This window comes from Octodon degus, unplaced genomic scaffold (assembly GCF_000260255.1).
Source record: "Octodon degus isolate 3935 unplaced genomic scaffold, OctDeg1.0 scaffold00093, whole genome shotgun sequence".
Classification (NCBI taxonomy): domain Eukaryota; kingdom Metazoa; phylum Chordata; class Mammalia; order Rodentia; family Octodontidae; genus Octodon; species Octodon degus.
The window spans coordinates 674,940-691,045 of record NW_004524669.1 but is presented as its reverse complement, the minus strand read 5'-3'; positions in this window follow the sequence as shown (position 1 = coordinate 691,045).

Genomic DNA, 16,106 nt, shown 5'->3' with positions numbered 1-16,106 from the left:
AGAGAGACAGAGAGAGAGAGACGGAGACAGAGAGAGAAAGAGAGAGACAGAAACAGACAGAGACACAGAGGCAGAGACAGAGACAGAGGAAAAAGAAAGAAAAGAAGAAAGTATCATGCAATGCAGCAACTCCATTCGTAGGTATTTACCCAAGAGAAATGACAGCATGTTATATTAGTCAGCTTTCACTAGAATGAAATACCCAAGACAATTAGCTCATATATAGAAAAATGAGGGATTGGGGGGAGGTTCTTTGTTTTTTGTTTTTTGCCGTGTTAGGAATGGAATCCAGGGCCTGATAAGCAAGCACTCTACCACTGAGCTACATCCACACCTAAGAGAAAAAGTTTATTTTAGCTCACAGTTTTAGAGATTCAAGATCAGCAGCCTCATTTGTTTGGGGCCCAGGAAAGGATAGCACTTTAAGGCAGGAATGCACCCGAAAGACAAACTGCTGATCTTATGAGTCCTGGAGCAAAGCCAGACAGAAAAGCGTAGAGTCCAGGGTCCCACAGTACTTTAAGGAAATGCCTGCATATGGCCTGAGAATGTGCTGTCAAGTTTACCTCTCGAGTGTTCCACCACCTCTCATAGCATCACCTGGGGACCACACCTTAGTACAGGGACTTTGGGGACACATATCTTGAGACCTGTATCCAAACCATGGCACATGTCCACATATGCTCATAGCAGTTTATTGTAGTGTAGCAGTTGTATAGGAGGCAGCCTCCACCTGTCTAGAACCTGTCTCAATGTATTTTAATTAACCCTACTGCTTAGAATTCACACATTTGCAAAATAACTTTGTCTGGACTATGGCTGAACCTCGTGACCATTTCTAATAAAAAGAACATGACAAAAGTGATTGGCTGTAATTTCTGAGACTGAGTCACACAAAGACTACACTTTTCATATTGTTTCTTCTCTCTCTCTTTCTCTTTGATGAAGTTAGTGGCTATGCTGTGAGCATCTCCAGGGAGAGATCTACATAACAAAGAATGGAGTGATGCCTCTGGCCAACAGCCAGGAAGAAAGCTGAGGACTTCATTCCAGTCAAGTAACAGACAGCCAATAACCACAATTGCAGGAGCAAGTGCCCCAGCCTACTCTCTGCTTGCAGCTCTGTGAAACAGGAAAAGCAGCTAGCTCAGCTGCACCCAGGCATCTGACACACCAAAAGCATGAGATAATAAATAGCAAATATTGTCTCAAATTGCTGATTTTTGTGATCGTTTGTTATGTAGCCCATCTAACTAATGCAGACTCACAGTAACCTGAAAACACGAAGAGAATGCTAGGCTGTGGTATAGTCCTTCTGTAGACTGCTAGTCAACAATAAAAAAGACACTTCTGATACAGGCTATACTATAGATCCATCTAAAACAGTTAGACAAACAAAAAAACAGCAGTCTGAGTCTATTTATGTCAGAATCTAGAAAAGGCAAAATACATCTAAATTGACAGAGAACAGATTAATGGTTGCCCAGGCCAGGAGGTGGGAGCTTACCATAAAAGAGCAAAGGAATCTTCTAGAGGTGACCAATATGTTCTACAGCTTGCCTTTGCTGATACACAGGTACATATGCTGTACCTTTGTCGTAGCAACACTGAACAATGCACTTAAAAAGGCATCTTAGATCACGTGCAAGGTAGGCCTGGATAAAACTGATTTACGAAGTTAAAATACATAAATTCCAAGGAAGATAGTAGGACAAGTATAGGACAGTAACTTCTTAAAGCTGGGGGAAAGGAACAGGTTTTGAGAAAAACATAAATTATAAATAACTGATGCTGGCCTAAAATAAATCTAAAACCAAATTGTACAGGGATCCTACAACAGATTGGAAAAAAGAGTTAAGAATTAAAGGGGCATTTCGAGTTATTTAACTCCATGAACTTCAGTTTCTTACTCTGTAATGTGAACATAAAGTAAAACCTTCCATGTTTTTTATGAGAATTAGAGAAGCATATTTAATGTACTGCTCAGAATGTAGTCTGTGTTCACTAATAGCTTCCCTGGGATGCAGGGCGTTTTAAACCCTATTGATAGTTTTAATTCCCCATTGAGATCAATATAAGTCTATTAATTAAGCCTACAAACATTGAATTCCTCCCTTTCAGATTCTTCCCAAGGAGATTCCCTCACTTCTCAGGACACAAGTCTTTGGGGTGTGTGTGTGTGTTCCCGCATGTCATTACAGAGAAAAAAGGAGGAAGTGTAACCAAAAGCAGGAAGCAGGGAGATAAATCATTAGGAAAGATACGAGCCACAAAGCTGTTCAGGAAGGAAGGTAGTCCTCTAAGAACCTTAAGTGTGTTAAATACATGTCCCTTTGTCAGCTCTGAGCTAAGAAGACACATCTAATTCCATACTGGAGGTTTCAAAAGTGTAAGCCCCTCTCCTGCATGGTTGACCTCTTAGCACCTCGAGACCCAGTGAAGACAGACCTGGGTGAGACCTGGAACGTCTTTCCACCCAGCCAGGGGAAGACCGGGCCAGCCTGGAAACCATGCCATGAGGGAGGTTTGTTTAGGAGAGGTGCTCTGGGAATGCAGCCTCTGGCCAGCTGGAGTCCGGAAGGAATGTGGCAGGTCAGCTCTCCGCTGGCCTTCTCTCCTCTCCATCCCACACAGCCATGTCTCTAAATCTTCAGGTTCTGGCAGTGCTCAAGGCTTTTAGATGACTGCCAGAGCCTCCCCCACCTCGAACCTGGTGATACAAGACACCAGGGATCATTTCTGTGGGTGGTAGGAGGAGACAGTGCCAGCTTCTTAGCCCAGGAAACACACGTGGATTCGAGATAGTCAGTGGAGCACAACCTCTCCCCACGTTCATGCAGAGATAAGCGAACAGCAGATTCAGGCCTGGCTGAGAGACAACTGCTGAGAATGTGCCTCTGCGTCACGGGAACTTCTGGAAACTTCATAGCAACCTGTGTGGACTTTCTGCGGAGGAGGAGCCACATTCTAGGTAAGGTAATGGACAATGAAATCAAATCGATCCTTTGACTGTCGACCGAGCTTTGCCATTCACCTGGTGGTCTATTCTCTTTCAGTGGCGGCGATGACATCCTCTTCTTTGTAGGGCTGAGAATAAAGCAAAAATGCATATGTGTCCCTGTCTCAAAATAAAGCCTCAGTGAATATTAGTCTGTTTGTTTCCACTGTCATTTCGCACAGGAGTATACAAGACGACCTGCTCCACTCCTTTGAGTTTTGTTCATCACCCTTCCTACCAGCCACAGTACAGTTTAGGGAGAGTATATATCCTACCAAAAAGGAAAGTTCAACCCAGATTCAGTTTAACAAGCTCTGGTGAAACACAAACAATGTTTCTAATAGGTCCTGGGAATTAAAGATGGTTACTTATTGCCTAAATCACCCCGGAATACAGTTCTTAAAGCAACAGTGCATACTGAGGCTCGTGTTTTTCAGGTCCCAGCCTGGCTGGCTGGCTCTCCTGCAAAGGCAATCGGATTGCTGGTGCTGGAATCACCTCAAGGTTTGTCTGGGCCAAGCACCCAGGACCGCCCTTCACAGCCCTTCCCAGCGCCTCACTGCTCCTGTCTGTGGTATGATTCTCCAGGGTACTAGATGCCTTGCATAGCCCCAAGAGAAATAAAGCAGAAAACGTCAGTGACACTAGAGCATATGTCTAGTCATGGCCTAGAGTTTCTTCTGCCGTATTCTCATTGCCAAAATCAGACTCAGACCAGACTGCATTCAAGAAAAGGATACCTAATGAAGAACCTCCGATCATATGTTTTCTTCTTAGCTAAAATGGCTGTGGGATTCTTGGCCTGTAGATTCCACACCCCACTTGAGCGTGTCACTTGGCAACCTCATTGCTCTGGCTCCGGGTCAAAAGCCAAGGCTGTGGGAGGTGGATGTGATGGCACACACTTGCAATCCCAGCAATCTGGGAGACTAAGGGAGGAGATCTCTGGAGTTGGAGCCCAGCCTGGCCCATTTAGCAATTTAGCAAGGCCCTCCCTCAAAATTAAAAGTTAAAAAAAAAAAAAAAAAAGAATGTAATGAGTCACATCCACTGCCTATTCCTATTCCCATCTCTTGATGCTGCCTTCCTTCCTTTATTATTTCCAATAATCATAACTTCTAATGAGAGGCACGTATTCAGGCCATTGTTCCAACCAAAACAAGTCATGCTTGTTAGGTCCTTGTATGTCTTCAAAGCACTTACCTAAGTTTGTCACTTTATATTTGTAAGATTATTGGATTGATTTCTATTTTCTTCATTAGAACTTAAGCTGTATATTTTCACCTACCAGATAGATCTAACACATAATATTCAGTAATATTCTTTATTTATTTTATTTACTTTGTAGGGGGTCTTTTTGAGGCAGGGTCTTGCTATGCAGTTCAGGTTGATCTTGAACTTACTGTGTAACTCAGGTTGGCCTTGAATTCACAGGAATCCTCTTGCCTCAGCCTCCTAAGTACTGGGATTATAGGCAGATACCGCTATGCCAGGTTATGGTAATATTCATTTTTTTTTTCAGTATTGGGGATTGAACTCAGGACCTTGGCTTTCCAGGCAAGTGCTTTTTCTACTAAGCTATTTCCCTGGACCTACAGTAATATTCTTTTAATGAATGAATTGCTCTTTCATTTTAGAACAATTTAATGCCAAAGAAAGCTAATTCCACTAAAATGGGAAAATTTTTGAATTTTTATTTTCACAAACATGTCTGATTTTTAAATGTCTAAGTTGAATAATCTTTACATTCAATTGAAGAAAAGTGAAAATACTGGGGCAGGTCTAAGCCGTACAAAATAAACAGTTCTCTTTAAGTATTTCCTTCATAGCAGCAGGAATGACCTCAGGTAATCTAGACTCCACTGAGGAGAACTTCTGGGTGTAAGCTCCCGTTCACCATCCCATGGGCCCTTGCCAAGTTCCTGCATCTCAAATTCCTTTCCACTTGCATCACATCTGTTGCCCACTGCTGGTGGCTTAAAATCTTCTCAGATTCCCTTCACCCCTTCATTCACACCTCTCAGAGGTGCTCCGCTCCACCTCTACACCCACACATAACTCTGGAATCCTCTAACACTTTCCAACTTCCTGTCTCCCAACCTACTCAGACTCAACTCAATTTAGCCTTTTTTTCAAACTGGAAAAACAAATAAGCAACTAGACTCCAAAAGTCTTTTTATTCACACTTTAAAGGTAAAGAAACTACTGTAGTAAACTTGGCTATATATATCATTCAGCTACAGGTATCATCAGCTCACGACCAGGCCTGTTTCACTCACAACCTCATTGACCCTTCTCCCTCTCCTGGATGAGTTTGAAGCCAGTCCTAGATATCATATGATTTGATCCACATGTACTTCAAGACCTATCTCCAAAACATGAGAACAGTCAACTCTCCATATCCATATTCTTCACCCATGGATTTAACCAACTGTAGATTGAGAAAACTTGAAAAACTTACCTGTCTGCCTAGAAGATGTACATACCTTTTCCTTTGTATCTTATTCCTGAGAATCATAACAATTATTTCATAGAATTTGCATTATATTAGTCATTATAAATAACCTAGAGATAAGTCAAAGTATAGTGGAGGATGTAGAGGTTTATGCACTCAACTGGGTCCCAGGACCATTCCTTCATGGATAATGAAGAAGACTTTAGGAACTTTAAAAACCTTGACCACCAGTACTCTGGCAGGCTGAGGCAGGGCTCCAAGTTTGAGCTGGGCAACTTAATAACCAGCAAGATACTGTCTCAGAATAAAAAGCGTAGGGGTTAACTCAGGGTTAGCTTAACCCTCTGAAAGTTGTCCTCAAATACTAACTTTCATTCTAAAAGATACTGACCCAGAAAACCTAGCTCTTCTTTATCACTGTCCTCCCCATGTACTCCACAAATGAACACCCACACATGCTCTCTAAAGAACAGAAAGATAAGTATTTCTGATGACAATTTTTATTGTCCCATACAAAACTTGGCACTAATGGACAACTGACTTTGCTATTACCAATGTATGCCAGAGAAAGAGAACCAAAAACTCCTGTAGTTGGACAAGTTGGTCGTTCTTGGAGACTGCAGAGAAAAGGAAGGAAAACATATCGTGGGAATCATAGAGCATATTGGGAAGATGTGGAAAAGAACCTGATGTAGGACTTGAGCTTTGGCCAAATAACTCTGAACCTAGAAAGGCAGCACTTAGCCTACCTTGAATGCCATCAGAAAGTGGAGGCAATCCTATCATTGCCTTATCTATGAAGAGGATAGATTAAAGAAATTAAAGGGGGCTGGGGAGATGGCTCAGTAGAATAAGTGCTTCCCTGGCAAGCACAAGGGTCTGAGTTCAATCCCCGGTTCCACCAAAAAAAAAAAAAAAAAAAATTAAAGCTGTCTTTGGCATTAAAAAAGTCACCAGTCACTCATTCATCAAGAGATTGTGCTGTGTTTTCATCTCACCTTAACATGACTTGACTAACATTGTTTGACAAAGATAACTCAGTGAGATTGTTTCTTTCCCAAAAAATGATTAAGATGGTCTCCCTGTGAATGTAAGACTAGCTTGTCATGTTGAAATCTAGTTGAGAAGACCAAACCAATGAGTCAGGGACTTTTCTTTTTATTTATGTATTTGCTACAGGGTCTAGCCACACAGCTCACACTTGTAGTGATTCTCCTGTCTCAGCCTCCCCAGCACTGAGATTACAGGCGTGCATGTACTACCATGTCTGGTTTCCATGGCTGGCTCAGTGCAGGGCTGGCATGGCACGTGGTAGTGGGGATTGAACCCGGGTCCTTGTCCTTGCCAGGCAGGCCAAGTAGACCACTGAGCTATCTCCCTGACCCAAGGACTACTTTCTTTTTTTCCTCATGGTCCTGGCACTTCCCGGAGCACAGAAATTGGCTGAAAAATACCACTTTGGATACAGGTTTATTGGACTTTCTGAATCCATCTTTCCTTTTGGGTTATTTTTAACCACTCACTATTTCTGTGGGTACATGTGTGTTAGGGTGTGTGTGTGTGTGTGTGTGTGTGTGTGTGTGTGCACATTTCCATTGTACTGCACTGAAGTGTCCCTATGCCTCTTTCCCACATTAGTCAACTCAGCACTGAGACACTATGCCCAACCCATAACACTTAAAGAAGGATTTATTTTGCTTCACGGTTTTAGAAGTTTCAGTTCATATGCAGCAGGCTCCAAAGCAGAGCTGGCACAGCAGGAGGATCTGAGGGGAAAAGTGCTCACATCATGGCGGCTAGGAAACAGAGACAGAAAGCAGAGCCGGAAGGGAAATGTGCTCTTCTGAGTCACACCTGCATGGCCGGCCTCTCCCCACCAGATCCCACCCTGAACAGCACACTCCCTTGTAGCATTCTCATGATCCAGTCTCCTTCAGTAAGTCCTTCTGAGGGCCTGAGAGGTCTGGGAGCCATTTCTAGTCTAAATCATAGCATTCTACCCACAGTTCCCAAAAGACTCATGTACATCTCTTTTTGCAAAGCACATTTAGTTCATCTCTGTGAGTCACCAAGCCTTAACTATTTCAGCAGTGCTAAAAAGTCCAAGTGTAAAGTCTCCTCTAAGACTTAGAGCAAGCCCTTAGCTGTGACACCCTGCAAAAATTGATAATAAAGTTAAATGCTTCTTTAATTTAATGAGTAGAGAGATTTGTTCTAATAGTGTTTGCAGACAGGATATCATGCCTGCATCTTGTACAATGAATAACCACTAAGACAACAATATACAATGTAATAATTATTGAAACTGTGATAGTAATTGGTTTTGAAACTTTCTCATTGCTATTTCTTTCTCAATAAAATTATTTTTTTAAAAAAGAAACATACGTTGGAAAAAAATAAATAAAGTTAAATGCTGCTGACATAAAATGGCACAGGGGTCCTGAGGAGATAGCTCAGTGGTCTAAGTGCCTGCCTGGCAAGCGCAAGGACCCAGGTTCAATCCCCAGTACCGCATACTGTGCCAGTCCTAGAACCCCAGGTGTGCAGGTTATAGAAAAAAATTAACTCCAAGGGCCTTGGGCAGCCCCACACCTAAGGCATTGCATGTTGCAGCTCTCATGGTCTCTCCTAGGTGACTTCTCTCACTGCCTGCAGCTTTCCTCAGCAGATAATTTGTTTCTAGCATCTTCAACCTCTGGGTCTTCATTAAACTGTCAGCTTCAGCCTTTTCAGGCACATTGTCTCACCTCCAAGGCCTTGCGTAGAGCCCTTCTATGTGAATGCCTATAAACCCAGCACTATGTGGGTAATGTTAACCTCTGCAACCAGCTCAAGCAGTAGGATGGCTCTCTTTTGTCATGGCTGCAGAGACCTTCAAGCGCCAAGATGCCTGAGCACTGTCACATGAATCTCTGGGAACTGATTCCCTAGGTATCCCTTCTCCAAAGTAAGCCCAAAGTTCTCTTCTCAAAGCAAAGTCTTTCTTTTGCACCTTCGAGTCTGTAAAGAGCAGTCTTGCTGATTCCTGAGATGCCCTCATGCCATCTTTCTTATTATCCTGATGCAAACTACTTGGCTTCATTATAAAACCAATATTTTTAACAACCAAGGTCTCCTTGGCTCCAACTTTTTAGACACTTTCTTTCTGGGGAAACAGGAAACTTTTCGAATGGGTTTTGAGCTCCTAATTTTTTTCAGTAAAGCACTGGAAAGAATCTGCCTGCAATCTCCATGCCAACGCCTGGACTTGGGGCTATGCTGACATTTCCTCCAGCAAATCAGTAAGTCTGCTACCTTTAATCTCAGTATCCAACAAAATCTCAGGACATAATCAAAATGTAGACAAATCTTTCTGCCAGAAAATAACACATGCACTCCCAAGGCCAACTGCCAATTCATTCCACTAACTTGAGTGGTTTTCCCAACTGCCCTCACCTCCACCGCCTGAGCTTGGGCCTTCAGCGAGGAACACATTGTACTCAGTGGAAATGCATAAAAATGCTACAAACATACCTTAACAATCTCAAGAGTTCTATGAGACAACAGCTATCCTCACTATTTATGATGTAGTAATATTTTCTGTTTCATTTCATTTCAGGTAAAAAGTACGAGATCCTCAGAACATACCTTAAAACAATCCTATCCCGGGACTGGGAGATGGCTCAGTAGAATAAGAACTTCCCTGGCAAGCACAAGGGTCTGAATTCAATTGCTGGTTCCACAAAAAAAAAAAAAAAAAAAAAAAAGCCCATAGTTAACACAGGGAAAGTGAATTCTCATATTTGCCAAGAATTCCTCTCTTCCAACTCACTGAGGCCTTACATGTAAGAAACAATGATTCCCATTTGCCCTGGGCCTTCCTTGCTGACTCCCCACTCCCACCCTCATCACCACTAATATCACTCTTCCATTTGTCATGTAAAGGGAAGGACCCACATTTGTCTGGAGAGCAGTAAACAGATTATATACAGAGTTTTAAAATTCACCATCAAAAGAAGTCTTAAGGCCAGGTTAGTACACACCTATAGTCCTAGCACTTGGGAGGCTGAGGCAGGAGGATTGCCATGAGACTGAGGCCAGTCTATACTACATAGTGACTTCAAGGCCAGCCCAAACTACTTAACGAGAGTCTGTCTCAATGTGCTTCCCCTCAAAAAGAAGTCTCAAACTTGGCTTTGAATAGCAAGAGCCAAAGAGATCAAGAAGCTGATTAGAGCCCAGGAAGAAAGAACAGGGTAGCAGAACCAGGCTGAATGCTTCCCAGAGGTGGAGGGTGAGTGTGCAGCAGGGGTGATGACAGAGACCGACAAAGGAGGGTGCTTTAGGAGGTTGAGGCTGTGTGGTCATGCTAGGGAGACGTGACTAGAGAGGGCCAGTGACAAGGGCGGAGCGTCAGGGGCTTCTCAGCCCTGCTGGGTGGGCACATGAGACTGTTAAGCTCAGGCCCTCTGCTGCCCTTTGCCACTCACCTGAGCAGGGCACTTCTATTTGAACTGAGCATCTCTCTGAGCTTAGTTGTTGTAGCGGCTGCAAGAGTGTGGCCCATTGAGAAGAGAAGGAATTTTGACCCATTGTGCGATATGATTGTTATGGTTTGTATCTAGGTGTCCCCCCAAAGCTTCATGCAGTGTTGGGGCAGCTTCTGGAGCTCGTGATTGATTGCTCTGGGTGATGCTGCACCTGCCCTGGAGCAGATAATTTGTATTTCGGTGTAAGGTGGGAAAAGAAATTAGCTGCTTAAGCTGCTGCTCCTCCCTTTGTGCTCCTGCTCTTTGCTGCCGCCCTGAAAGGTTGCTTTCTGCCACTCTGCCTTGGAGCCAGCTGAGTGTGGACTGAAACTTCCAGTAACTGTGAGCTAAATAAACCTTTCCTTCCTTCATTTTGGGTGTCTAGTGTTTGTCCCAGCAACGAGAGAAGAGTAACTAAGACAATGATAAACCTCGAAACATAGCATTAATTGAAAAAAACTGACACTAGAAGACAAATGCTATATAATGTTACTTACTTGAAGTACCTAGAGTGGCCACACTGACAGAAACAGAAAGTCAGCTGGTCCTCACCAGGGAGTTAGTGGTGTCATGGTGCAGAATTTGAACTTGGGAAGAAGAAATCTTCATGAAGCTCATAGAGGTGACGCTTGCACATTGTGAACGTACTTGATGTCACTGAATTGTAGATTCATATTAAAATGGTTTGAAATGGTAAATTTTATCATATTTAATGTACTGTATTTTTAAGGACCACTTGTCATTATATAAATATAATGTAAATTAAAATAATCACTAATTATTTTAAATATTTTGTCCTTTTAAAATTCTGAGTCCTGGGGAGCTCCCCCTACCTATGCTCTGCCTATTTTGTGCACAAGGTTAGCAAAACTTTTCAGTTCCTACTTGTGTGCACAATAAGCCATGTCTGTAATTTAATAAAGAGGTGTCACACACTGCCTATACCACATTTCCCCAAGAGGAGAAAAAAAAGTGACTACTCCCCCCAAATACCTTCCATTTTAGTGCTGCCATAAGCCCAGTTCTCCAGTTCAAAATCTAGGTGCTGCTCTTGCCTTCCCCTTCCTCACGGCTCCTCATCCAGATGCACACACTTCCTCGTCAGACCTGCCCCTTCCTTCACTCCAAGCCCGGCGGCACCCTTCCACGGCCACTCGCTCCTGTCTGGCTTCCCAGCTTCTATCTTCCATGTTGCACAGAGGAACCAATGCAATCTTCACAAAAAGGAAGGAAGAACGGTTGCGTAACTCTTCTGTTTAAAACCTTCCAGGGGCCTCTCACCAAGGGTGAACGTAAACCCTAGCTTCTGAGCCAGGCCAAAAAGATCCCACATGACTGGTGTCCCCTCCGACAGCCACTCCACCTGTGCCCCAGCTCCTTGTCTGCCCGCCTACGGGGCCAGCTCTTGCCCTCCTTCCCTCGTGCTGTCCCTCTGCCTGATGATGTTTCCTGTGCTTTCCCTCCACTCTGCTCCTGAACATCCCTGAACATCTGGCGAGGATGCCCTGCCCCTCAGCACACCTGCCCTGTGAGGTTCCTTCACTGGTTTCATCTCCAGTTTCATTCATTTTCTTTTTGTTTGTCTACTCTTTCCAACTCAGCCCCTAAAAGCCAAAAGATGGACCAAGTCTGCACATCTAATATGGCTGGGCACAAACAAAATGTTCAGTGATTAATACATCAGGAGAAGTATAAGATAGCCTTGTTAATCAGATATAAAGCAGGCGGGAGGTGCTAATAAATCAAATAGAAAGCAAAAATAAAAAGATAATGCTGGGCTGGTGAGATGGCTCAGTGGTCTAAAGCACCTACTTAGAACAAGCTTAGCAAAGCACAGGGACCGCAGTTCAATCCCCCAGCACCACATGCCAGCCAGCCCCGCCCCCTGGTGGGCTGAGCTGGCCACACACACACACACACACACACACACACACACACACACATAAATAAATAAAAATTTTTAAAAAAGATAATGCTGCACTGTTTGAATTCCCAGTCAAGAAAGGCTTGCCCAAATATGCATGGATTTGGAGTAGGCGAGTGAGTGTGAGTGTGAGTGTGAGTGAGTGTTTATGTGTGTGTGTGTGTGTGTGTGTGTGTAAATGGAGGCAAAACTAGAATTAATCAGAAAAGGACAATAATTACATTTCAAAAAAATTGAATATGTGCATTATATCTAAAACACAAGCATCTGTTTTACACATTTGGTCATTTTGGTTTGCAAAGTTATACTGTAAATATGGATACACTTTTTCCATTAGGACCTAAATAAGTCAAGCATTCTTTGCATCTGCAGTCCTCCTGAGACTTAAGAGAACATAGTTGTTTAAAAATAGCTATCTACTTTCGGTGATTGTAAATTTATGATATATGACTCAGAAAAGATTAAGGAATACAGCCCAACATGACCCTGTGAAACCGGCTTGGAATTCTGGGGGCGGGCGTTCCACGCCTGGCCTGGGTGGCCTTGAGCACCGTCTCACCAGGCTTCCTTTTTCTCATCTGAAGTATAAAACTATTTTGGGCTGGATGAAATTCTAGATCAGTCTCAGATCTGAGTGTAATCTATTTATCTATCTATCACTTAGTAGATTGACTGATAGATCTCCTCAATAAGACCATCACCAGCCTCCTGGGCCCCCTGCAGCTGTGTCTGTACCCACTCCCGCCAGGGGCTATGCGGAAGAAAACCCTAACCCCCCCCCCCGGGGCATCGCCATGTGATGAATGGAATGACTTTCAACTTAAACTTTAAAAATGCATTCCAAGTTACATTAAAGTCACAAGAATATGGAAGTTCCAGCCTCAGAAACTTAGGTAATTAGATGCATGGGTAAAACCAAAAAGCAATCCAAACTAAGCATTCAAGAAGAATTGTACCTTGGGGTTCCCATGATCTACTTTTATAGTTGCATGTGAATGGCAGTCATGATTGTCATCAGCATCACTATCATTTAATATTTTATGATGTCTTGATTAAAAGCAGGCACCATGCTAAATACCGTTAAGGACTTTACCTTTCCAGGAGATACGTCCACCATCCTTAAGGAGTGGCCCATCTCCTCTTCCAGGACAGAGGTAATAGTAAATGTTTTGACATGGTGATGAGTTTGGAAAAGTACAGACCTCTCTGTGAGTCTTGGAGTGCGCATCAGTGTTGTCATTCTGGGGACAATCAGCACTAATTCCAGCTGCACAGATAAAGAGCATGAGAAATACTGAATGCTCCTGAGGCCAAAGGAGAAGGAAGCCTGAGAAATGGTCCCTGAATCAAGCAATGTGTCGTGGAAATAATGGCCCAGGAATTGGAAGGAATGGCTCAGTCACAAAAAGAAGCCAAGATATGAGGTTGTGTGGAAGGGAAAAAACGAGTTTGAAAGAAGGTGCTTCCTTCGAAAATGCAGATTTTAGGGCCAGCCTGATAGCTCAGCAGACTAAAGCACCTGCACAATGCAGCGACTGGGATTTGATTCCCGGTGTGTCATGCTGGCCCCGCCCCCGGGGCACGCTGAGACAGTGACTGAGATTGGGCGTGGTGGCGCGCACCTGTAATCCCAGTACTTGGGAGGCTGAAAACAGGAGAATCACTACAAATCCAATCTAATTAGTGAGACCCTGAACACCCTGCAGACCCTGCCCTAAATACAGAAAGAAAAGAAAAGAAAATGCCTATTTTAACAATTACTCCAGCTGATTGGTGGGTAGATGAAAAGTCATTCCATTCTTTCTGTTCGGCAGATATACTTTAACTTCCTTTATGAAAATTTAGAAAAGAAAGGTGAGAACTGAATACGTGAGAAGAGAGCGGAAAAATGGATAAAGGGAGGATACTGAGTGCATAATAAAGTAGCAATCACTAGTGGCACCGGCTCAGGGCAGGACCGTGGAGATAGAGACAAGGGGACAGTGGAGAACTAATTGTTCTAACGCGAGAGAGACAACTGTAGCGGATTGGGATGAGAAGAAAATGCGGATGAAAGAGGAAGGCGGTGAAAAAAAAAAAAATACAATGCCGTAAAGGAGGCACAAAAAAGGTTGGATGCTTTCATTTCAACAAAGAGGGAGGAAAGATTATAACTTGCAGGGCGAGGAGGTTTCGGGCTGAGGAAGAGGGTGGGAACCTCAGTCATGGGATGCGGCAGTGGACACAGAGCGCTTGTGGTGGAGGCAGCTGGGTGTACAGCGGGATCCCAGATTAGGAATCTGAAAGCGCACTGAAACAGGGTGATGCAGGGTCCCTTCCGGTCCCGGGACCTTCTAAAGTCCCCAGTCTGGCAATAGCATCTCCTAAACAGACGTTTCCTGGAGCAAGTAGCAGGTGTCTGAAACACCCCACATGGGGCCGGCAGATGGCTCAGTGGAATCAGTGCTTCCCTGGCAAGCTCAAGGGCTAAGTTCAAGCCCCGGTTCCGGAAAAAAAAAAAAAAAAAGAAAGAAAACACTCCACAGAGAAAAGTAGGAAGGCAGAGGGAGGGCATCCACTTGACCACAGAGAAGACCACTGATAAATGTGTACAGCCTCACTGTGCAGCCCACGGATGGTCAGAACCACCTGGAAGATTGTCAGAAATGCACAGTCTGAAGCCCCAGCCAGCCTTCTAAGTCAGAATCTGCATTGAGAAAGATTGAACGTGACTGATACATTAGTCACCTCTCAGTTGCTACAACTGAGATAATCAAATTAATAAGAGGAAGGGTTTGTTCAGCCTCATAGTTTAGAGACTTCAGCTCAGGGAGGGTGGGCCCTCAGGCCCTTGGGCCTGTGGCGGGGCAGCACATGGTGGCAGGGGCACATGGTGGAGCAGGGATAGAGGGGCCAAGCCTCAGTGTCCCTTCAAGGACAATGCCCCGTGACAGAAAGCCAACCTGCAAGCCCTACTTCCTTAATGCTTTCACCACCTTCCAAAAGCCAAATTGAGAGCAGAGCTTTTAATACGTGGGCCTCTTAGGAACAGTTAAGATCCAAATTTTAGCAATTTATATATACATTAAAATTTGAGATTTATAGTTCAATCCCTGGTACCGCAAAAAGAAAAAAATTGAGATTCATTTCTGATTTATAGTTGCTGAAAGCTGTGACGTATGAGTGACCACAGCACTGCCAATCTCCATTAAAACCTCCCAGCCTCTGCCCTGGGCCTCCTGTTATCGCGGGTACTCCAGAGAGCACCACGGCCTCCCCCGCCCTCTCCCTCCCTTCTAGCTGTATTCACAGCAGCAGCTGCTGAGTGAAATGTTTTAGTGATGGTAGCTCAGTCTTCAATGTCTCTAACAAGAAAAGTTGACCCTAACTTTTATTCTGTAAATGGGCACTGATCGTACGATTTTTCTCTCTAAATTTTTATTCTCACTAGAGTCTGTTTGCACTGTGTGATGACTGCATCCCTTGTGGGGCCCACGTACCTACCACACCTCAGCTCTTTCTTTCCATCGCCTGCCCCTCTCCCTCCCATTCCCCCATCTCTTAGTTCCCCTCCCATTTGTAAAAGATCTATCTCCCTGTTTCCTACTATATAACTTTTATTTTGCTTTTCATTTATACTTTGCTCACTCATATTAAAGAATCCCTGTGGTGTCCAAGCTTATGTGCTTGATTATTTCACTTAACATTATGTCTCAAGGTGCATCCATTTTCCTACAAATGGCTCAAGTTTAGCTTTCTTTATGGCAGAGCAGGACTCCAATGTGTGCAGAAACGTCTTCTTTCTCCACTCATCTGTTGCTGGACATCCAGCCATTTCCAAGACGTAGCCAGGAAGAACTGTACTGCTGCCAACATGGGTATGTGTGTGTCACTGTACTATGAGGACTTGAACTCTTTGGGGAAGATGCTTAGAAGAGGAATAGCAGGGTTCATGGCCTTTCTAGTTTCAGGTTTTTTGAGGAATCTCCAGGCTGATTTCCATAATAGCTGTACTAGCTTACATTCCTACTAACAATGTGGAAGTTTCCTTTTCCCCACAGCCTCACCAGCACTTGTTATTGTTTGATCTTCCAACGGAGATCATTCTTCCTGGTCATTCCATCGCAAGCAGGTAGCTTTGGTGCCTCAGCCTTGGTTTCTGGACTCCTCACCACCATCTATTGTGACAGTTGGGTCACACAGTAGTCATGCTTCTCACCAGGCTACTAGACTTAATTGCCT